Source organism: Chroicocephalus ridibundus, chromosome 1 (assembly GCF_963924245.1).
Source record: "Chroicocephalus ridibundus chromosome 1, bChrRid1.1, whole genome shotgun sequence".
In the NCBI taxonomy this organism is placed as follows: Eukaryota; Metazoa; Chordata; class Aves; order Charadriiformes; family Laridae; genus Chroicocephalus; species Chroicocephalus ridibundus.
Window position 1 is genome coordinate 202,047,747 of NC_086284.1, and position 25,105 is coordinate 202,072,851.

The following is a 25,105-nucleotide window of genomic DNA, read 5'->3' on the forward strand; positions in this document are numbered from 1 at the left end:
TCATGCCTTGATGATAATTACCTAACCAAATGGAAATGGAGATACCTACAGTCATACACAGTGATACAATGCCTTACTTTCAAGGGCTGGACTGCTGCTCTCTAGCCCTTGTGTTGAAAGCATTGGGAGAATAAGATGCTTCCAAAAGCAGAAGCAAAAATGCTAAATGGGGAGCTGTTTTAGCTTGCCAGTAAGAAAAGCTGAACACGAAGGATAAATCCAGTTGACAAAGCAAGGCAAGCTCTGTGAAAGCTCTTCCTTCATTGTCTCTGCAAGGCAACATGTATTGAGGTCTTGAGGGCACTGATGGGCTTTATTGGTCCTGAGCAGCCTCAACTCGGGACCCTCACACCCACATCCACACGTCTGGGAACCTCCTTTCATCTCAGCCTGGGTCCATCAGTCCCTGTTGGAGATAGGCTGTAGGTTTACCAGCCTTCAGCTCCAGCTGCATTGCAGCCATCCCTGGGCCTGGCTGTGGGCACTGCTGATCCTGACCCCGACTCATCAGGAGTATTCTGAGCCCGGCTATCCTAGGGCTATGTCTGACACTGGGTAGCCTCACTGGACTGGATCCTGACTCCCACCCGTGGGATAACGTATCCCAGCGTGGCCTCTGCCTATCCCTGTCCCCAGGGAGGTGCCCGATGCCCAAGGCTGGGGCTGCCCCCCGGCTGCCCTGCTCCTAGCTGGGGGCTGAGACAGGCCCTACCCAGCCAGTTGCCTTGTCCACCTTGGCTGCCATCTCCCTACCCCAAGGGACAGCTGGCCTGTGCCATGTCCTGACAATTTGACATCCTCAGTTTCTATATCCTGACTAAGCTGAGGTGTTCCCAAAACTGCAGAGCTGGGCATGCACAGAAGTAGGATTTTAGTAAACTGGATAATGTTAATTTTTTTTAAGGGTGCTTGTGGAGTCCACTTAGCATGTGGGTTGGTAGCAAGTGACCAAAAGATAACTGGAAAATAATGTAGAAGAGCTCCTTCAGTTTCTCTTGAGACTTTCTTTAGGTGATTGCCTGGGTCTAAGGCATAATACTGTCATATTGCTATTTTTCAATTTTATTTTTATGAAACTTAAAATCCTTCCTGGGGTTAAAGAAAAAAAGTCTGGTAAACGAAGAGAAGCCAAGAATCAGGTATGACAACTGGTTTATTTTTTTATCCAATATCACACAAGTATCAGGATGTGTATGATGATATTTGAGAATTGAATCACTTGATTTCCAAGCTTTATGATTTTGACTTTACTATTGCTTTGAACCAGATGTTTAGGGTGGGAATTTGAACCGTTCTCTGTTGGGCCATGCTGCCATATAGATTATATGCTCTGAGGCTACCACTCTGCATCTAAACTGTGAGAAACCTTTAAGTGCCTGTGACAAGTAGGTATTGTGTCATGAGCTCTGCATGCATCAGCCTTCTTGCACCATAGTTTACATGGGAAAAATGAGTGCAGAAGTCAAAAGGACACATGATGAATTTCAACTATTTTCCATTTTGGTACCTGTCTTTCAATAAATGCTCAATAACACAGAGCCCGATTCCTGGCTTATCTGGGTCAACAAAATCATACCAGATATTAAATGATCAGAAAGGTCTATGTGTTGAAAAGATAGGGATTGGCTATATTTAATACTATACAGTTGTCTTCAACACTGATATAACTTTCAGCGGTATTGTTATAACTCATAATGCTGATGTGAGTTAAAGAAGAATCACACCTATAAAACAGTCTGGGAAAAGAATGTTTCAGGTTTCTTTAATGAGTTCTGTCTGTATCAATTATGAGCTCTGATTTGGCATTACTATCCAATATCTCTCCTCAAAAGCATACATATCTGAAATAAATTTAGACTAGAGTAGAATACACCGTATTCCTGTCAAGCACTTTATCTCCCAATAAGAAAATAATCTAATCATGAAGTATAAATGTTCAGTTACTCAAAAAGTGCGACAGTTGAGACAATGATTATTGTTTCATTCGTGCACAATAGAGTGCTGAAAACTGGGATTTGGTCTCTGTATGGGTGCCTGACTGAAATATTCAAATATTTTAGAATCATGCTTGATGGCATGCTTGATGTCTGTCTTGAGAGTCAGAACATTGTTTCAATTGCTCCCGCAGGTATTTGAATTAATTATATTGAAGTAAACGAAAGCACTTTAGTTATTCCTTGTCTAATTGAAGTAACAGTCTTCCCTAAGAAACGAGGTATAAAGAAAATATATTCTATGAAAAAGACCAAAACCAAATCTAAGTTCCCCAAGGGTTTTAGTTTGCAGTTGCCCTTCTATGATACTTTCTACTCTCACATGAGCCTCAAAAAAATAAAAAAGTGCATTTTATTATAAAATACATTTAGAGAAAAAACTTGTAGTTTATATGCATTATCATAGTATTAACCACAGGTATGAACTTTTCTCAGCTTGAGGAAGAGAAAAAAACACAACAATATTGAAAAATTAACCACCAGCTTATACACTTATTTGAATACGGATATCCTCCTTTCCTTTTTTTTTTCAAGATCGTATCACTCAGTGGGGAAAAAGTCACCAAATTTTGTGAGCTAGCAAAAGTGCAAACAAGAACAAGTTGTCAGAATAGTAACCTGCATTTTGTCTTGGTACAATCTTCATAATTCTTCTCTAACAAATCTTTAATGCAAATTCTATAAAAAACTATTAGAGTAAAAATGCTGGAATCTTACATTTTCAGCTGCACAATAACCATTCTGCTTTTCAGAAACTCATAATCTTTGCTGAACTGTGACAGTGCTTCAACAAACTATCTTCCTACATATTTTGAGAGAAGAGTACTGTTCACCTCTCTGAAACAGCAGATTCTTTGCACTTATACTGAAAAGGTATCAGAGGGACAGAGATGCATGACTCTGCAGCCTTGTAGGATAATAACTAGGCCTAAGAAAAGGATGGCACTTCAGAAACACTCTGAATTTTGTATTTTCTACTGGTAAGTGGTTAACAATACACTGGCATTAAGTGCATTAATTGCTGATGTTATGTGTTTCAGTCCCCATTCCACACTGGTTTTCAAATGTAGTACAGGACGCACAGGTGCCTATCACAGCATTCTTGGTCCTCTTCCAGGGTCCTGTTGTCTAACATTTTCAGTATCTAACTTTTAGGTGAACAAGTTACTTTTTGGGTTGGACTCTTTAGTACAGAAATAATCTTTCTGTCTTTAAAACAAAAAGGCATACCCTATTCTTCTCACTTAACTGTTCATCAGCTTTATCATCATCTCTGCAGTAAGTGAAATAATTGGAATTTTTGCCTTTGACTTCAGTGGGAGAAGAAGGATGGTTTTGGTTGCAGTGATGTCCAGAATTAAGTAGAACACTTTGCCTTTCAGCCAAATTGTTTCTCTGGGAGATGTCCCAATTAAAGAAATACTCCAATGAAGTGTGTCCCATTTAAATGGAGATGCCAGTACTTCATCCTTCATACAGGGTAAGACTAACAAATGCAATGCAGAAATAATGTCAAAAGAACTGTTTAGTCTTCTAGATGAATACAATAGTTTTATTCTCTTATTCAATTATCTTTTATTAGGTTAATTGGTTCAGAGCTGAATATGCATTCCTGATAGAAGCTTGCATATTTTCCAGTGTTTCCTTGACTGTAAGACCCTATTATTTGCCCTCTCTGCTAACTCTTTTGTGTTAACTGCTAAGAAGTTATTGATGACTTTTTTGAAGCTGCCATTGCAAGAAGTGTAATGAATTGCTCTTTTGCAAGGTTGTATATCAACTCAAAGATCTCCAGTTATAAAGACTATTTAAATGTATCATTAACATACTAGGTTGCCTAAGAATCATGCCCTCTGTGCATTCTTACCCTCTGTCCTTTAGCTTATGGGTTTTCATTATTGTCAAAAAACATAGGAAAATGCATTTTGAAAAATCATCCTTGCTAACTCCTGGTGATAAAAAAAGACAAACAGGTCACAGAAGAAAAGTATGTGGAAACCTCAATTTGCATTATCGACTGCCACTATCTCAGAAGACTCACTTTAAAGCAACTGAAAGCTTTTTTCCTGGTAGCAGAATATAAATGAAGAGCGTATTGAGGTTATGCACTAGTTTCACCTCACACAAAGTCAAATGTCATTGTTCTGGATGTCAGGAAGAGCAGACAGGTACAAGTTGTCCTTTTCACCTATGTACAGTCCTTGAGGATTTATAATTAAAGTGACTTTAGAGCTTGCCAATGGCTACTAGTGTATCTACAAGATTTTCCTTGTTATAGGCTTCATCACCAGGAGAAGTGGCAGATTTCATTATTACTTTCTTCTAGGACTTCTATGAATTACTAAATCAACAAAACCAAACAAAAAAAAAGATGTCCCAAAACTTTATCTATCAGAAAAGGCAAACGAAAGCACTTGAAGAAATTGCCAGTATTCTCGCAGCAGTGACTCATGTAACTATAGAATAATAGCAGTATAAAACCTTTCTATTTTCCCATATTACTGTTGACGGCTCTGAAAGACAAAAGGGGTGTGAAGACGAAAGAAGCTGTGGTAGGGAAGCAAAATAAGCTTTTAAGGATGAGGGGAAGGAAAACTGGACTGTTAGATTTCTATTTTGACAGAGTAGCAAACTGTCATTCATATTGTCAGAAGCTGGTTATTAGAATGTTGACCCCATCCCTGGTGTCCTATGGGCAGTAGCCCCTCCTTTGTTACTCAAAAATTTGCTCTCTTTTTGCTCTTATAAGACAATATGATTTACATGTCTATGAGTGATGGATGAAAGAAGAAGGAAGAATGGTGGGAATGTAACAGGAGGAAAAAGGGTTTGGACTGCTGCAAATATCCTGGCTCTTGAGACACTGTAGGGCCAGATACTCTAGCTGGGAACACTGACTAGCCACAGGCACATCATTAGAAAATACCATTTCCATACCTTAGGAGTCAAAGCCATGCATGTTTCTGGCCCTTATAATTCATCCTGTCCATTTAGACCTGACATACCTCAATCCTGAATTGCCAGAACCTATTCTAGAAGCCAAGATTTTCATGCCAGCCTTATATCCCCAAAGAACATTATTCCTCAAAGACTTATGAGTAGATTAAGGACACTCAGATGCTAATTTACACTATGTCTATACTATGTTAAGCTGAGTAGCTCTTGTGGTCTACTTTTTTCCAGGTACTAGACTTTGACTAACAAGTATATGCTCAATCGATGCACCAGTCAACCACCAGTTGACTTCTTTTCCTTTCTGATCACAGCACGCACACATTTTTTGGCTAGCTTGTGGACTAACTTTTTATTCTTGTGCACAAGGTGACTGTATTTGCAGAGGGACAACCTGATAAAGGTGAGCATTCTTGGCCAGCTTAATTGCTTAGACTGCAGTGGAAATATCTGCCTGGAAGGAGAGCAACAGGGTAATCTAAAAGCAGCCTGCAACTACTTGAAGGGCAGTTACATGGATGGTTCACCCAAGCCCTTTTAAACAGAAGCAGGCAATATAATAAGGAGCAACGGCCAGAAGTTGCAGCTTGGGAGGCTTATCCTGGTCACTGGGGAAAACTTTTTTCACTAAGAGCAAAGTACAATGTAATAACAGGTTTCCCAGAACGTTGTCTAGAGGGGTTTTGTAATCTCTACTCTTGAAGATTTTCAAAGACACTGCTAGACAAATCTGTTGCTGACCTGATATAGTGTTGATGACAATCCTGCTTCTAGTAGGGAGCTGGACTAGATGTCTTCCAGACGTTCCTTCCAATGAACACTTCTTTTTGCAAGTGTTGAGGCACAGTTTGGGAAAGAAGTCACATCAGGGAATTGACAGTTTAGAAGCAGCCATTCCAGGCTTGGTGGCCTATTTTGTCTGTATTTTCTTTTCATTTATGAGTTGGGATTTTTGAGACAAAGAGACAGTTTGTTGTATGTGCATGAATTGTATCACGCCTTTAGAGTTGGGTTATGCCATGTGTCTTTAGAAACAGAGAAAGTTCCTGTCATATCTGTTTTATTTGATAATAAAGATGTAACCTGTTGAGGCCTTAATCTTTCCCCTACCTTAACAGAAGTTTTCTGATGAAGAAAGATCACTATAGTTGTTAAGGAAGGATGAACAAAGTCCTTTATAAAAAGTGGTTCATGCAAAAAATGTTCTGAAGGAGGTACAACAAATGCTGTTATAATAAATGTTTTCGTAAATGTGCACTACATGGGTCTGTGATGCTTTAAAGGTGTTCGAGAACCTGCACTGTAGAGGGAAATGAGCATTCCAGCCAAAGGCAGTCTTCAAGTTCCCTACAGTAAAGTATGTTCAGTGTAAATTCTAAGATCAAGATCTCTTCTCTTCCACTGCAGTATCTTAAAAGTGAAGAAAAAATATAAATCATTATCCAATTAATGTCAAGAATAGATACACATTTTAGGGTTTTAAGTAGCCAAAATAAAATAGCAGGGTTGTCTTTATGTAAATAAAATTTATTAATGGTGGTTTATTCTACATACTTTCTATAAATAGAAAGTAAATAGTAATTTAACATGTAATTGTAAATGTAGTCTCTTGAAATCTCATAAAGAGCTAAACAAGCATAGGCTAATTTTAATACTTAGGTAGGAAAACCTCAGAAAATTTATAGGTGTCACAGCAAATGAATTTGGCCATTTAGTGTCATTTCTCTCCAGTGAGCTGGATGGCACTAAGACAGATACTATTTTTTCTGATATAAAAAAATAAATGTCTAAACCCTTTCAAATTAATAAAGCTCCCAAGACTCATTTCATAAAACTATTAACTTGCATACATTGGCTAAAATCCAATATAAGTAATTATAGCTTTCTTATATAAATTCTTCCCATAATTTCACTGGATAAGGTATACCTCATTACCTGGTCTAGAATTCCAGACAAAGTTGACATGCCTTGTTTTAGAATACTTATGAGAATAAGAAATCGTTGATTTTCTGAGCCAGAATTAAACTTTATGGTAGCTCAGATTAAGTGTATTTTAGAATTAGACTAAAATGTTAGTCAATTTTGGTCCTATTTTTCAGAAACTATACATCAAAGAAAATAACTATAGAAATGTCAGAGTATTAAAAAAACCCACATGTGAGCAAAACGTGCTTCTGAACATTTGTATTTGGAATGCTGAAAAAGTTCTATAACTGACAAGATGTCAATTTTTTTTCAAAGTAAGCTTACCATCCTGAAAATAATTTTGTGAAAAACAATGGATTAGCTGACATGAGATTGTTTTCATTAAGAACTAAGGAAGTGTATAAGCAATTTGTCAACGATGTTTTTTGAAGAATAGATTTTGTCATATCAAGCTGAAGAGATAAAAAAATTTGTTAAATGTTACAATGTCATGGGTTAATCATTAATTACTAGCTAACAAAACTTCAGTGACTGTGGGTTCAGTAAAAAGTTTTAATACTTAAATTGTAGCATTACTTTCATTCACCTTTAAGTGTTAACTTATAGGGTGGAGTCCTGATCTAGTTGAAGATGCCCCTGCTTATTGCAGGAAGGTTGGACTAGATGACCTTTAAAGGTCCCTTCCAACCCAAACCATACTATGATTCTGTGATTCTGTGATTCTAAGTAAACCACTGGGACCCTTATGAAGATCGAGAAGTAATCGGACACCTCCAAATGATATCCCCAGCAAGCAGAGCAGAGGGCCAATACATGTTTAGCAAAAAGGAAGTAAAGAGTTTTGGGATATACGTATGATATCTGGCTGTCCTTGAGGCAGAATTGTTTAACTCAGATGTTAAACAATAGATATTTCTATTCATGGGGGACAAAAAACATACATTGTTTCCTCATGGTAGGTCAGAGATAACAACACAGTCAAATAAAAAGGTCTATTATTTTCAGATGGGGCTAATGGCAATGATGGCACCCATATAATGATAACAGGATTTTCTTCTATTTCACAATCCCATGTCATAACCACTAGGCTATGGAACCAGGGTTGCTGCTGTTTGCTTTTCTCCTGAATTTATGAACCTGAATACTTACTTAGCAATCTGGATTTGATTCACATATCCAGGTGTCTTTCACATATCCAGGTGTCTTTCACATATCCAGGTGTCTAACTTTGAGGTGTAAAGATGCTGAGAAACTATAACACTTTCCTTTTTCAAGAGTCCGTGGAGAATTCAAAGTTTAAAGATTATGAGCTCATTTGAGTGTAATACATATGTGGAAAAAAGGTACTTGGTGGCAGAGTGCTCTTCATAGTACTAGATTAAAAGTAAACCAAAGCTTAGTATTAGGAAGTGTGTTTAGATGAGAATAAAGATAGTGTTTTGAGTAGTGACAGCAATTAACTGGTGGAAAAACATGAAGAATTATGTGTCTTGAGGGCAAATTTTAAATAAAAAATGGAGGTTTCTCAGTCAGTATAAAATTTGTCATACATGATTTAAGATAAGGAAAGATAATAACAAGAATAAATGTTGATCTCAAAATTATTTGAGTGAGAAAAAGTAGTGATAATGGAAATGAATGCTTTTCCGCAGTAATTTGAATTCAAAGTGAATTAATGATACAAACAAGAATACTAACGTCTCCATCACTACAGGACTTGGATTTTCCTGTTCCTTACCACTCAAGAGATCTTGAATATATTAGATACTTTAGATGAAATATGTCAAAGCTTATGTTTACAAAGGGGCAGAGAATCACAGTCAGGGTTTCACCTGTTCTGTATGCCTGTGGGACATGAACCATCTCCAGCTTTGAATCTTTATGGCCCATGTTGGCATACCACTTTTCTAACTTGCAGAACAGGACGAGCTGTTGCAAATAGGAAGTGCTGTAAGGTTATATTTACATTACAAATTAGTACAGAACTGTAGGTGCAATTTTTGTAGAGTAAAACAGTACTATGGACCCAATGTCCATTCTATCTGGCTTTTGGTAAGTTTTACTTCAGCTCTAGTCTTGTCCTGTGGATTTAGTGTCCATAGTAGTTGGAGTCTACTAGTTGCACTCCAGTAGTCCATCTTCTAGTTCTTGTATCCTTTGAAGTTGTTTCTTGTTGCAAACCTGGTAAATGAAGTTGATCAGGAAATTCACTTCAAAAATGCATCTAAATCACGAAATGCTAACAAATTAAACACTAATGAATGAAAACAGAGGTTATAGTTAGTATTCTAATTTATACAGCTTTAAGACAAGTACTTGCCAGACTGGAAAATTGAACAGCTGCAGAACTGTCTGCATCTCATCATGTAGGTCTGCAGTGAGTAGGGGTAGGATTTATTCTAGCTGAGCTACCTATACTAAAAATAGATCCTCTGGGCATTTGAAACTTGCTTGAACTGTCTTCCTCTCCTCCACTGGATAATGTTTATCAAGAGAGCTGTCTTACCTAACAGTTGATACTGCCAGATCCCCAATTGCAAAATGATGTGAAACAAATATTGCTTCCTGAGACACCCAAGTAGGTTCCTGATAACAAACACCTCAGATTAACCTCGAACAATATTTTATTTAAATTAATGTTTTTTTCTGAACAGATGCCGTCTCTCATTGTCTCTTCAGCAACATGTGTTATCACACATAGCACCAGCTGAATGTAGAGAAGAAAAGTCTATTCCAGTACAGGGTTAATTTTTTATTGCGAAATCAGAATTAATCCTACCACAAGGAATAATAAAGCCCTACAGTTCCTCTTTACTTGGTCCAGTAACTACCTTTGAGAGAAATTGCTCCTTTCTGTCCCAGTAAGTCTAGCTCCCCAATGGGGGCTTGGCTTTCCAAGGACAAATCTCTTCCTCTCTTTAAGATAGCTTCACAGCATGTCTTACTTACCTGCTTTTATTTTTAACCCAATTAATTCTGTTAAAATGTAAAAGATAGGGCATTTTGACTCCCAGAGGGCTTCTTTGACACATGATCCTGTTATTTATATATTTAGTTTGGTACTTTCTTCTAAGCCTAAATGGCCTTCTTGCCATTTACATTTTCAAGAGTGTCACAGCATTTTATAAATTGAATATCATAGAGAAAGTATTTATTGTGCATACATCTGACAAAGCTAACAGGCTGTGGTGTGACGTGAGACTTTTGGCAGCAGGTCACTCCTTCCATTCACCCCTTCCCTCACTACCACCCTTACCAGTTCTTTACTTTTTTGCTTTAAAGTAAAAAAAGTAAAAGAAACAACCCAAAACCATACAATCCCCCCATATCAAACTATGACAAAGTGATTTTTCTGCTCATCTAAATTTTCCACAGACTGCTATGTCTACCCCTTTTCTGAGCAACAATGTAAAAAAATCAAATCTGCATTTTTTCCTACCCCCTCTCCAAATCAAGAGAATTGGCATCTCTACTGTGGTTTTGCACTGTGAGTCAGCTCTTCAAAAAACAAACTCTGTAAAAAACCAAAATTAAAAACATTATCAATATGCAGTATATGAACTAAAAATACGATTTTTTAATTAACCAATGAAAAAGAAGATAAATTATATAGAAAATCAGTGTGCAAACAGAGGCATCAAGTTCCATGTATAAAGTCCATTAAGGTCTCATTAGTTTGAAAATAATATATACGTAATAACTGAAGTACTTAAATTAAAACAACTTCTATACTTATGAATATATGAATAAATATATACTTACTTTTCTTCTCTTTCCAAAACACTCCCATTTCTATTAAGCAGAGTAGAAATAGTTGCTGAATGTACTAGATGTAGCAAGTTCTCCAGTTGTCAAACTTTTAATGAAACCAAACCATGATCATTCCTTAAGATTTCCTGTAGTCACTTATCTTTTGAGTGAATAAAGTGCTATTAATTGCATTTATATGCTTTAAATGAAGTACATCTGATGCTTTCTATTGGTGGTTTGCCAGCCAATTTGCATTATAATGAATAAAATCCCAAGGATCTTACATATGGTGAAGAATTAATGTGGTCAATATGCAAATATACATATGAAGTCCTTGGTCTGAGATATTGCATAATTACACCTTAAAAGACAGACAATGAAGAAAACTGTAAAACTTAATTAAAATTAGCATTTTATTAACCTGAATTATAGTAAATACAATGTCAATTAGTGTATTCCACACAACAGATGGTTTACTTATATTTGGCTTTATTTGACCATGTAAACTGGGGGGTCACCACATGAGCAAATTTAAATCACTTTGACAAACGGGCAAAAATTTTCAGACAGTTGCGTTTTGGCATAGCACAACTTGTTCTTTGTTACATAATTTTGTTATATAACTTGTAACACAAATTTTGTGATAAACTTAACATCTAAGTCAATGATTCAAATGCATACTTATAGTACTCAAAATGGTGCAGCTTCAAGGCTGTTATATAAGTGCTGCTACTTTCAAAATGGATGGTATTGTAAACTGTTGGACGGCTTAGATAATATTTGCTATGTAAAGGAAAACACTGTTTAAACACCACTTCCCTGTGAAGAAAAGCAATGCTGTGTTACAAAATGTCTGAATTCCATATTTGCTCTGAACAGATGTTAACAGGAACAGTCATTATATTAAGCTGCATTAATTAAATATTGACAGAACAACCTTAGTAGATGAATTTATTAAAACAGCGTGGGGTCTGAGTAGCAATTAGTAGATTGATGTATTCATGATTATTTGCATGTGACAGCAAACAATCAGACTGTAGAGAGAATATTTCCCACATTATTATTCATGTTATCCTTTCCTACCGTTTGAACCTGGAAATTTCCCACTGGATTAGCAAACTGAGTTAATGACTCCTTTAAATTGTTGGAAAATTTGTGTTAATTCTTACAACATTCTGTTGCCACTGATTCTGTTAAACATTTTTCTGACAAACAAAAAACCCCAACTTGTAATTCAATTAGAGGTAACAGCCCCAAAATGATATGTTGGGAAGAACTGAAAACAACATTTTGGAGGGTGCTTTTCCCTCTACAAAGCAGCAAGATAGGTTAGTCAAAGCAAAATAAGATTCCTTTATTGCAGGAAGACATTGTTCTCTTAATACAAGAAAATTAGCACATCCATGCAGTTCTCTTTCTTTTTAATAACTTTAACCTTTCACAAGAAGGTTGTGAGGTTTCTGAATGGTGCTAGCTGTGATTCTAATCAAAATAATTGGATACTAGCTGTTTCATTGATTTAAGGAAGGTAGGTAGTCTTAACATATTGTTTCTTTGAAATAAACTGTTTCTTTCATTTAGAATGTCTCTGGAAAGTGAATAATTATCTACCGTTAGTTTAAATTTATTTTCACAACTTCTAAATGTAATAGATTGAATTGTTACAATTAGGTCATAGAAAAGTACAGTATAAGCCTGTGATTATATTGTTAAGAAAAACTTTTAAATACCGTTCTTTATTGCTGTGTTCATGTATATGTGCAGTTATGCTCACATCTTTATCTTCCACAAGTGCCTGTTCAATGGCAAGTAAAGCAGGCAACTCCTACTGGCAACGTGCACCCCATCCACAATCCAGTTCTGCCTACTGCAGATCTTCCTATTGTGGCTGATAAAGTCGAAAGAAAGGTTGACATGATACAGACTCCTAGACTATGGCTGGTTGCATCTGAAGAACGAAATGTGAAGATTAGAACTGATAGAGATAAAGCACATCCCTCTTCACAGTGTGCTGTTCCCAGTTCTCAAAACTAGTATTCATTTAACTGAGGACCCTGGTCTATGATGGTACTTCTGTAGCACTTTGGATCCAAGTATTTAAATGTTTTTCCTAGGACAAGGCAAAGGATCAGTACTTTAAAGTAACCCCTTGTCCTGGTTCCGGTGGGGATAGGGTTAATTTTCCCTGGTATTCCATGCCATGTGAGCCACGCCCACCCTGAGCTGCCGGGGGAGGGGGCAGGAAGTTGCTGCTTAAAAGCGGGCTGGGGGGTCCCGGGTCCGGCTGGTCGGCGAGCGGTGGGGAGCGGCGGTTCCGTAATCGCGTTTGTATATTCCCCTATCCGTGGTGGTGTTGTTGTTTGCCTGTTCCCTTTGCTGTTCTGTTAAACTGCCTTTGTCCCAACCCAAGAGTCTTGCCTTTTCTTACGATCCTTCCTCTATTAGGAAGGCACGTGCGAGCGGCACGTGGTTCTTTGTTGCCATCTGAGGCTAAACCACGACACCCCTGCAGCTACACTGTATGAAGTTCAAGACTTCAGATCAATCTGAGTTTATTCTGGTCCCCTGTACCGAGCGTCCCCACAATGCACATGGCTCAAATGTAACCAAAGGACCAATGAATGCTTGACCCCTCTGTTCCCTTTAGGTGGTAAAGAGCATTCAGTGTCAACCAAGAGAAAAATGTATGGTTTAGTTTCTACTTAGAGAAATTATCTAGAGTACACCAAAACTTCTACTGAACTGAAATGCTATATCACAACTGGGGACAGCCAGGAGACTTGCTAAAAACTTGATCTATTGCTCTAAACTGAATACTTAATGTAGTTGTAGTGTTATTACCACAAACAAGGCACTTTGGAAAAGCTCCTTTCCTGTACTCTATTAATTACTATTCAAAACAGCCGCTTCAGGAGGATTTATGAGAGTCAGGAATAATCAAATGTTTCCTGGTCCACTGTGCAGTAGTGCAGTGGGATAACAGTGAACCTGGGGGACAATTGTTCTGTGTCAAGGCCTTGGAGAGACCCTTTTTAATCTGAAGAGATTTTCTGATTTCTTTTTTTATTTTTATTTTTTTTTTTAGGTTTCCTGCTGTTTAAACGGGATAAGAATGGTCTGTTTGTGGCTTTGATTCATCTTTGCTGAGGTACCCTTTGGAGAAAACTTTCTGAAACTTGTTCTATGAAAACAAACAAGTGAAAAGGTTAGCCACGAATAGGTCTTTAAACATCAACTTTAAAGCATGTGTGTCTTCATAGAATCATAGTTTGTGTTGGAAGGGACCTTTAAAGGTCATCTAGTCAAACCCTTCTGCAAGGAGCAGGGACATCTTCAACTAGATCAGGTTGCTCAGAGCCCCCTCCAACCTCACCTTGAACGTTTCCAGGGATGGGGCATCTAGCACCTCTCTCAGAAACCTGTACCAGTGTTTCACCAACCTCACTGTAAAAAATTTCTTCCTTATATCTAGTTTAAATCTACCCTCTTTTAGTTTAAAACCATTACCGCTTGTCCTATTGCAACAAGCTCTGCTAAAAAGTTTGTCCCTCTCTTTCTTATAAGCCCCCTTTAAATACTGAAAGACTGCAGCAAGGTCTCCTTGGAGCCTTCTCCAGGCTGAACAAGCCCAACTCTCTCAGTCTGCCTTTGTAGGAGAGGTGTTCCATCCCTCTGATCATTTTTGTGGCCCTCTTCTGGACTTGCTCCAACAGGTCCATGTCCTTCTTATAGAATCATAGAATGATAGAATGGTTTGGGTTGGAAGGGACCTTAAAGATCATCTAGTTCCAACCCCCCTGCCATGGGCAGGGACACCTCCCACTAGACCAGGTTGCTCAAAGCCCCATCCAGCCTGGCCTTGAACACTTCCAGGGATGCAGCATCCACCACCTCTCTGGCCAACCTGTTCCAGTGTCTCACCACCCTCACAGTAAAGAATTTCTTCCTAATATCTAATATAAATCTCTACTCTTTGAGTTTAAAACCTTTATCCCTTATCCTATTGCTACACTCCCTCATAAAGGTTCCCTCCCCATCTCTCCTGTAGGCCCCCTTTAGGTACTGGAAGGCCGCTATAAGGTCTCCCCAGAGCCTTCTCTTCTCCAGGATGAACAACCCCAACTCTCTCAGCCTGTCCTCACAGCACAGGTGCTCCAGCCCTTGCATCATCTTCGTGGCCCTCCTCTGGACCCATTCCAACAGGTCCATGTCCTTCTTATGTTGGGGACCCCAGATCTGGACGCAATACTCCAGGTGGGGTCTCATGAGAGCAGAGTAAAGGGGGAGAGTCACCTCCCTTGACCTGCTGGCCACGCTTCTTTTGATGCAGCCCAGGATACATCTGGAAGTGATGACTTCATAAAGGTCTATCAATTATTTAATAATTGTATTAGATGATCCTAAGATTTAGATGGTGACCACTGAATGGAATCTAAACCTGTTTTTGAAATGTCATAAGTAACAAGGACTTCTATGTCTTGTTTGAGACACATGAATTCTTAAGGGTCAGTACCTAAATCTGGCACAGAAGATTTAGCCAGAATCAAAACACTGTGGGTAAAAGCAATCCTTAATATGTTCCCAGATGTCTACTTCAGGCTGCTGCAGGGCATCTCCATCTACTTGGGATCTACAACCTAGACAACCTTTCAAGGACTGAGTTCGGTCCTTGAAAGTGTTTTCTGATAAGGAGGATGCTTTCTGGTTGTATAATAACATTTTTGTATATAGACAATCATACAGAAGTAATTTCATTTCAGGTGGTTCGCTGCTGAAGTAAATGCAAATCCACTTCTCAAACCCCATCAGTGCCTGCCAGCCTGCATGGGCAGTAGGATGCTCTCCACTTCTCTAATTTGTGCCCTGCCCAGTTGGACAAGAATTCAAGACACATTGCTTTTGAAAGCAATTTCAATGCTGAGCATGCTTCTGTCACCAGAAAGGCCACTTGCTTGCTTTGGGAAGACAGAGACCTGGCATCTGTGCTCCAGTGTCCTAACATTAATCAGTCATTGGGAGGGGACTTGATTACATATAAATTATACTGCAATCACGAAATAGATACACTTTAGTTAAGTGAACGTTAGCAATACATTTTGCTTTTTGAATGGCAGACCTATACTGAGGCTTGGCTAAAGTTGGACTTAATATGTCATATTTTTTCTGTAAGTCTTTGTGGCAAAGTCTTTGTGGCAAAGTCTTTGTTGTATTATATCAGAGTCCAACATCTCATTTCCATTTGTCTAAAATGATATTCTGGAAGTTCTTACTTGATCTGTGAGATTATATTGTGCCTTTAACTGGTGACAAAAGAACTATGAAGGCCACAGGCATATTAATAAGTCAGCAAAATTTCAAGGGGTGGAGCTCTTGGTCTTCATAATTAAAGGCTGCTTTGTCTTTATTCCTATACAAGTTTTTAAGTCCACTAGACTAATGAGTATTACATGAAAAAAAAAAAAAAATTGCTTTCAGTCTGGTTTTGCTTTTCCATAATTGTGTGAAGGCCAGAATTCTTTGTGTGTCTGTGAGATTGTCCGAAGAAGTGAGAAATTAAGGTAAGTTTGAAACTCAACACCAGTAAATATAGATGTGTAATTTTAGGAGTTCTGAGTAGTAATGCAAACATATGCAAGTCTACCCAGGATTAATCATTATACTCTAGAGGAAGCATTCTCTTACAGGTGCATACCAAGAAAACAGATAAGAAGCGTGTCATGGTTTAGGCCCAGCCAGCAACTAGGACCTCTCAGCTGCTCGCTCCCTCCATCCCTCCCCCCTAGTCGGGATCGGGGAGAGAATTGGAAGAGTAAAAGTGAGAAAAAAACTCATGGGTTGAGATAAAGACAGTTTAATAGGTAGAACAAAAGCCACACGTGCAAGCAAAGCAAAACAAGGAATTAATTCACTGCTTCCCATCGGCAGACAGGTGTTCCATCTCCATGAAAGCAGGACTCCACCATTCATAATGGTTACCTGGGAAGACAAACACCATAACTCTGGCTGTGCCCCGCTTCCTTCTTCTTCCTCAGCTTTATATACTGAGCATATAGTCATATAGTTTGTGACATCTCTTCGGTCAGTTGGGGTCAGCTGTCCTGGCTGGGTCTCCTCCCAACTTTTTGTGTGCTCCCAGTCTAGTCGCTGGTGGGGTGGTGTGAGGAGCAGAGAAGGCCTTGACTGCTTAGCAGCAACCAAAACCGTCAGTGCACTATCAACACTGTTCTCATCCCAAATCCAAAACATAGCCCCACACCAGCTGCTAGCAGGAAAGTTAACTCCATCCCAGCTGAAACCATGCCATGGTTTAATTTTTAATTAGAAATTTTTAAAAGTATAGAATACATAGGCTTTGTCTTAGAAAAAAGTCTAGCACCAGGGACTGGTGCAATGAGTAAATACAATTAAGTGTTTCACTGAATATTGATGTATTTCCCCCCAAAAAAGAATGTAATTTGATTTAGAGAGTTTTCAGTAATGATATTTGTGTGGTTTTTAAACAAAAGCTTGCAAAAATAAAAATTTTAATGGAACATTAATAAAGTTCCTCTCGTAGATATAGTAATAAATACAATAGAACAATATATGTAGTTTCTAGTTATGTGTATGATCCAACTGTCAGTAAAATTCAGCTTCACTTTCGACTTTGTCATCTGCTTTTCAGAACGTATGTTAACTGTGATCCTACTTATACTGGTTTTACTTAAGCAAACCTCTGACTCATTTAAGTAAGATTTTTGCTGAAGAGCTTGGGATTTTCCCTTAAATCTAGCAATTGGCAGAAAGATGATTCTTTGTATTTTTTTGAGGGTTCCCGTTAAGAGAATTTCTTTTGATGTTATAGCTTCTCATCTTGAACTGACACTACATACCACTCATCAGTGTCAAAACCTGTATCTGTCAAAACCATTCCATCGCCTTTTGGAAACAATATATTCTATTTTTACTTATAGGTTAAAGTGCCATTAAAATGCAAAATTCTGCAGAAATTAGTCTAAAGATCTGTCAAAAGTTAGAAAAAAAATTTTTTCCTTTTAAACTATTCCTTACAACTTAACTAAGGAGTCTATTTTTCATACATAAGTATGGAAAACAATGGAAGAAAATGACTGTGAATTTCTTCTACATTCTGCAAGTTATTTCTGTAGGGCAAAAATATCACCCATCCCATAAAGTCAATTTTCAGAAACATGCACCAAACCCCAACGTGAACAAGCATGAATAAGCATTGCTGGAATTGTTTAATGTGCACTTACTTGTAACAGAATAAAGGCACATTATGCCATTCCAAAACAGGAATGCAAACTATGAGAACATAATAAGGCTTGGGTTTTTTAAAAACCTTTCTTACCATTTCAGTAGGAAATGGCTTATACAATAAATGTATTTTTTGAACGTTACTGGAGCAGTTACGCACTTGGGTCTGAGATGCCACTTACAGGAGCAGTTTAGACAAAGCATACCTAAGAAGAGAAAGAACTTTCTGGCAAATTAATTTGCTAAAGGTGGAAGTGTCAATATTATATACCTTTATAAACTGCTTAGGAGCACTGTGTCACATGTGGTCTGCTATATTACCGAGTCAAGTTCTTTGCTTTAACTAGCATGCTACTTAGAATTTTCACAGACTGATAAAGCTATATATTAAGTATAGTGAGGGGATTTTTTGTCTCTTAATACTCGATTTGTTGAACTATTTCAGAATTCATCTTGTGTTAGAAAGCTGTTTCTACTTTCTGTCCCAGCTTAATTAACAGTTATATCCATTTTTTTCTAGTGCTGATGTTATTCTTTGGTGTGATCAGTTCTTCCTCTCTGTTTATCACCTGCTGTATTTATACGGTGAAATCAAAGGAGAAGGCAAAAGCATTCTCTGACTTTATTGAGCTAACTTGGGTAATTGAGCTCTCAAATTTCGTCCTGTATGGTTGCTCCTGGTTTCAGTCATGCTAGTGATTTTCCCCTGAAGCTGTTGCAGTTTGAACTTATTTTCATTGAAGAGCAATGGTCAGAACTGTCCAAACACTTTCCAAACAAGGTTCTACCGGGTGACTTGTACAATGACACTAACACTTTCACAGTTCCACTGGACTTGGTGTCGCTTAAATGATTCTTTAAAACAAAGAACAGTAGAAAGTCAACATGATACACTTTAATTGGACTAATAAATGGTCAAGTGACAGAAGTCTAAATATGACCCTTAATGGAATTCTTGACAGACAAATATATGTTCAATATTGATCCCAAGAGATCAATTATAAGCTATATGCTATTACATATAATTGACATGCACAATTTTTGCATAAGACAGAGTAGAAAATGTGATAACAATGAAAATAACAGGTAAAGATACAGAGTTATATGATTTATTTAGTGATGGAATCCAAACAAAACAGAATGTTTAAAAATGGCCAAGTAAAACTGGATATCCTGGACCAAATAGGTTCAGCCATACATTCAGAATGGTAATGTTATTCTAAGAAATAATGAGTCTTACATGTGTAATCGTTGTGTAATAGCACAAATAACAATCCAGTGAGAGGCAGAGGTTCAAAGGGTTGATAAACGTCTGCTGCAGGTGCATAAGCCATCTGTGATGCACTCATCTCATTCAAGCACAACAGATATTACTGAGTTCCACAGCCTGTGAAATCTGTAATACAAAAGGGCCACTACTGCTGGGGTAGTTTCTAGGAATTCGGCAATTAATATTCTGTTGGAATAAATTTAAAGCCAGTTTAGGAAAACTGTAGAAGAAAAGAAAGCCAAGATTTAAAAAAGTAGAAAGCTGAAGCTGATATAGTAATATCTAGCTAGAAGTGCTTTTTAGTGGGTAAAAATAGCTACTGGCGCTTAACAGGTATATCACCATACCCGCACAGCTGTGCACTGCAGTCTGGCATTTTATAACATCAAAATTCATTATGTGAAAGAAGATTTCCATTACTGTAATAATTAATTCCCATGTTGAAAGCATCTTAGAAGTAATGAATACCTACAAGAACTTTGTTTTTTTATTTCCACCAGTAAAATAGTGTCCATCTGAAGTGAGACTATAAATTAGCAGCAGGGCGGCTCAAACATAAAAGTGGAACATCTATTTTTGCAAATGAAATGTAGCAGAGTCCTAAACATGTTAGACAATGTGTCAAAATCTGCAAAGGTCAGACGCTGCACAATGCAAAACCAGTATCTTTTAAAATAATAATAAATTTCAGTGCATGCAATCAAATGGAAACTGCAAGTTACTCTTGGAGTAAATTCACAAGAAGAATGTATGTAGGTCAGGAAATGCTTAACCTGACAAGAAAAACTTCCCCTCCAGAATTAAATGGAACAGGCAAATATAACTATTCATATTTGAATAACAGTGTTATATGTACATTTATACTCTGAAGTTACTGATTGCCCAGTATTAAATTTCATTTTGAATAGGAAGTTTGCAAAGCTATTTATGCATTCTTGCATAAATATTATTGAATGATGTCTTTTAAAAATATAAAAGAATGTCTGTTTTCTTGCTTATTTACCAAACAATGCTTTTGGTGAAAATTATTTGTAATTATCTCAGTGCTCCACCTTGTCTTTAAACCATTGTTCCCAGTGCAGCAATCGTGTCTCAGCTACTGACTGATTTCATAGAATCATAGAATGGAATCATAGAATGGTTTAAGTTGGAAGGGACCTTAAAGATCATCTAGTTCCAACCTCCCTGCCATGGGCAGGGACACCTCCCACTAGACCAGGTTGCTCAAGGCCTCATCCAGCCTGGCCTTGAACACTTCCAGGGATGGGGCATTGACAGCTTCCCTGGCCAACCTGTTCCAGCGCCTCACCACCCTCACAGTAAAGAATTTCTCCCTGATATCCAATCTAAATCTACCCTCTTTCAGTTTGAGGCCGTTAGCCCACGTCCTACCATCACACTCCTTGACAAAGAGTCCCTCCCCGTCTTTCCTGTAGGTACTGGTAGGCCGCTATAAGGTCTCCCTGGAACCTTCTCTTCTCCAGGATGAACAACCCCAACTCTCTCAGCCTGTCCTCATAGCACAGGTGCTCCAGCCCTTGCATCATCTTCATGGCCTTCCACTGGACCCATTCCAACAGGTCCATGTCCTTCTTGTGCTGAGGACTCCAGAGCTGGACACAATACTCCAGGTGGGGTCTCACCAGAGCAGAGCAGAGCAGAGGGGAAGAATCACCTCTGTGGATCTGCTGGCCACGCTTCTCCTGATGCAGCCCAGGATGTGGTTGGCTTTCTGGGCTTCAAGTGCACATTGCCGGCTCATGTTGAGCTTCTCATCCACCAGCACCCCCAAGTCCTTCTCCTTAGGGCTGCTCTCAAGCCGTTCTCCACTCAACATATATTTGTGCTTGGGATTGCCATGACCCAGGTGCAGGACCTTGCACTTGGCCTGTTTGAAACATGAGGTTCGCACAGGCCCACCTCTCCAACCTGTCAAGGTCCCTCTGTATGGCATTCCTTCCCTCCAGCGTGTCGACCGTGCCACGCAGCTTGGTGTTGCCAGCAAACTTGCTGAGAGTGCACTCAATCCCACTGTCCAAAGATTCAAAGATTTCAAAGATTTCACAGATTTCAGGTGTACTAAAGTACAAACTGAAGGATTTAAGCAAAAGCTGTGGAGATTCCTGATTGTATTTTTAATTATTTTTTTTTAAATACACAGATTTTTCACTTTTTAAAGTGTAACTAAATTAGGTGTTTCAAACTCAACGTTTCTTTCACTTATTCATGAAATATATACAGCATTTTCTGAAGATGTTTATAAGTTTGAAGATTCACCATTAATTGTCCAGACATCAGCCAATTATTTTAAAACTCTTACATCAAACTTACCCAGATCTGTTGATTAAAAGATGTCCAGCTTCAATAGTTGCTGTTCAACATGTTTTTAATTACTGCCCTAATGGAAACTAATCCAAAATCCTTCTAATCTATACATATATGTATATATAATCTGCCTTTTCCTCAGCTACAAATAAGAAATATTTATTGAATGATATTATTGCAATTTTTCCTATTTCTATCTGTAATTAGCCGTTAATGATTTATTAAAAATTCTAACTATTCTCTCTATCTCTGCTGGCCATACATTAGTCTATGTTTTTCCTTATGAGCTTTCAATTTTTAGCTTATAGTTTATGCTAAGTATTATCTGTTTTCTCTTTATTGAATATTTTATTGCTGTTTTCTCTTTGCCTTTTAGGCAAAGCAGTTTTTTAACAAAGATTGAGGCTTTTGGGGAATCTAGTAAAGTCTCTTTAAGCAGCTCCCAAATATTGATTGTATTGTTGTGTTTATCTTGTCTCTCAGTGCAACTGGCTTATAATTGTTTTCTACTTTGTGCAATTGACACCTCGAGAGTATAAAACAGGCCTATATTACTGCTTAGGATTTCAGTCTTTTTGCAAATGTGGACAAGTTAGAACTTCTTGGAACTAATCAACGAGTAACTTTCAGTTCTGTGATCTGCTCCCCTCTATTTCTTGGAATGGAGTTTGAGGTAAAATTCAAGCCACAGAGTATGCAGATTCTTGATTCTCCTTAGATGTGGCAATTGTTTGATGGAAGTGTTTACAAATTTCAAAAAACTGCTTTATACCAATAACCCCAGGCTTTCAGCACAAACTGAAGTTCCTCATGTTTTTGTTTTTTCTGTATGTTATTGTGAGTACTTAATGAGCGCACCTCTTTCCTAATGGGCTGTTGTGGTCTTTAGCATACACCTTCTTTGGTGCAGCTTGATTTTTATCTGTTAGGAAACCAATTTGTAAGTATTCGAGAATATTTGTAACTGAGTTTTAAATGAGAGGGAAATGAGGCTTTCTGTTTCTTTTGTTTCTCATTTTGCCTATACATGCTTTCCTAAGCAGATTGTAATTTGTGATTTTGACATCCTAATCATGTGATTCTACCTACTAGGTTTCAGTGATACCAACAAGATTGAATTTATACTCATAAATGAGCAATTTATGTGCTCAAATTCTCCCTGTTTAGAAGCCAGTCTCTTGGCAGACATATATGGGAAATTAAATACTGTATTCTTCTCATGTATAGTAGTGATTTAGTGAATTTTCTTCTTAATGTCTTGATTCGCTACTAAATGAGTGATTATTTTTAATCTTTCTCCTTTTGTTGCTAGTTTAATGCCATGTTGACTCAATCAACCAGGTGGTCAGCTAGAAGACTTTTTCCCCCTTTCACTGCAATAAAACCTATTCAAAATTAAAAATAAAATAAAACATGGCCCATTTACCAAAGCTTTCTATCTTATTCTATTCAGTGATAGATGTTTGCTATCAGAATCTTTGCTTCCAGGAATGAAGATTCCAGGATACTGTGTTTCCAAGTGAAGCGGAAAACTCCTTCGATTATTTCAAATAAATCTCAATTTCTTGTGCTTGCATCTGTAGGGACGAGAAGTACTTACTACATCGTCACATGTTCCTTTATGGTATTATGAAGAGCTAAAGATGGGATGTAGCTTGTTTACAGCAAAAGCAGAACATTTTGAAGGTTTCCATGTTCAGTTCCAAATTTTAAATAACAGAAATGTAAGATTAATTTATCCTCTGCTCCCTTGATCACAATTTCAGTTTAGAGCAGAGTTGCCAGCAAAAATTGAGACATTTATTATCTATTCTGGGATCACTTATATTGTGCAGAAGCAATCTCAGTGATATTCATTACTTAGTCTGCAACTACCATGAACTTTGTTGTTTACATGTGCAAGTTGGATGTGAATCAATATAATCACCCTAGTTATTACTGAAATCCAGGGTACATTCTTCTCAAGCCATTACTTTTTACCTTTGGATCAATATCAAGTTCTATAAGACTAGGTCCAGGAAGCTGCATGACCCCTCATACTAATCTGTAGGAGCATGACTGCGAGTCTGACAAGACACCTTTGTAGACCTTCCTGAGTGAGTGATATGCAGCTTTGAACAATTATGATGCTTCAGTGAAATACTTCCACTTTAGTTTTCGCTTCCTGTTCTCTTTATGCTGTATTTATTTCTAATATCTCACTAAATGAAACAGAGATTTGGTGCTGTAGCTTTATGGGCTTTTTCACACTTTTTTCCCTTTTTTTTTCCTCTTTTTTTTTTTTTTCCCCTGGGCTTTATTCCCATATCTCCCAACAAGTCAGAGAACTGAAACATCAGTTCAAGCTCTCCTTGTAGGTAAAGCTCCTTGATTAACTTTGATATCAAAAGTTAAAGTCTTAGGTCCAATCCATAAATGAACTCCAGCAACTTTTTTCAAACTGCTATCTGAAAAATCCATTCCAGATTCTAAGGCAGAATGTGGCTAAAATTTTGTAGACATTGCTCATTTTTTACTTTATGTTTCTGTAAGCATACAAAGTCACGCCTTTCTCACATCTTAATCTTGAATATCCTGAGGAGTCCTACACTCAGTTCATGCCCAAGAAACATAAAAAATTTTCCTCAGTCCCCAAAAGGGCTTGTTCCACGTAGAATACTGTGGAAACACCTAAAACACATGTGTAGCTTGGTAGTGGACTCCACATGCAGTGGGAGATCTTCCCTCTAAAAACATAACTATAGGAATTGTTTTATTATAGGTAACACCCTCTTTTATGGAAAGGTCTCTCTGTTAGACCTCTGTGAGGCCCAGAGTCAGTTGCTTCCTTTTCCTGAAGGAGACTGATTTCCCACTGACTGGGAAGGAGCCCTTTCCAGAAAAAAAACCCACAGGCTTTTCCTGGAAAGGGGAATATTGCCCATTCTGTAAAGTCTCTACCACCAAACAGGAGAAAAAAAAAATAACATATTGGCAAAAACATCAATTCAAGAAGAGCTTTAGGGGTCTGTGATAGCTGGCTGAAGACGCGGGTAATTCATTTTAGAGACCAAATTTAAGAATTTCCATTCCTAATTATCTCTATTTAGTTACCTTTATTTAGAAGCATCTTGAATGTGCTGATTTCGGATGTCTCTCAACTTAGGTTGTTGTTCCCTTGGGATACCTTTCTAATTTAACTTTCCATGCAAACTGTGGGGAATCTAAGGAAATAACACAAGGTTTTGGATCTCATTAGGGTGTTATATTGCCTACATCTTATATTAAAACCGACACTTAGAAATCATCAGTGCTATTAATTGTGTTTTGAAGGCCTCTCAGATTGTAGAAAGACGAAATATATGCCAAGTTGAAAGAGGGGGCTCTTAGATTTGAAGAAAACTCAAATGAAAATAGAATTATATTGTTCTGAAAGAGCCAGGTTTGAGACGCGTTATTTTCTCTACTACTTTATTTCCATTGTACCACTTAAGCTGTTTAAGGCAACACATTATTTACACTTTATTTACAATGTATCACTACAATATTTGTTGTTCTAATTAAATCTGCAGCTGGTTTTCCTAACTGGAGATTCAGTACTGGCTCCTTCATAAACAGCACTGAATCTTCTTAAATTTAAATATAGTGCTCA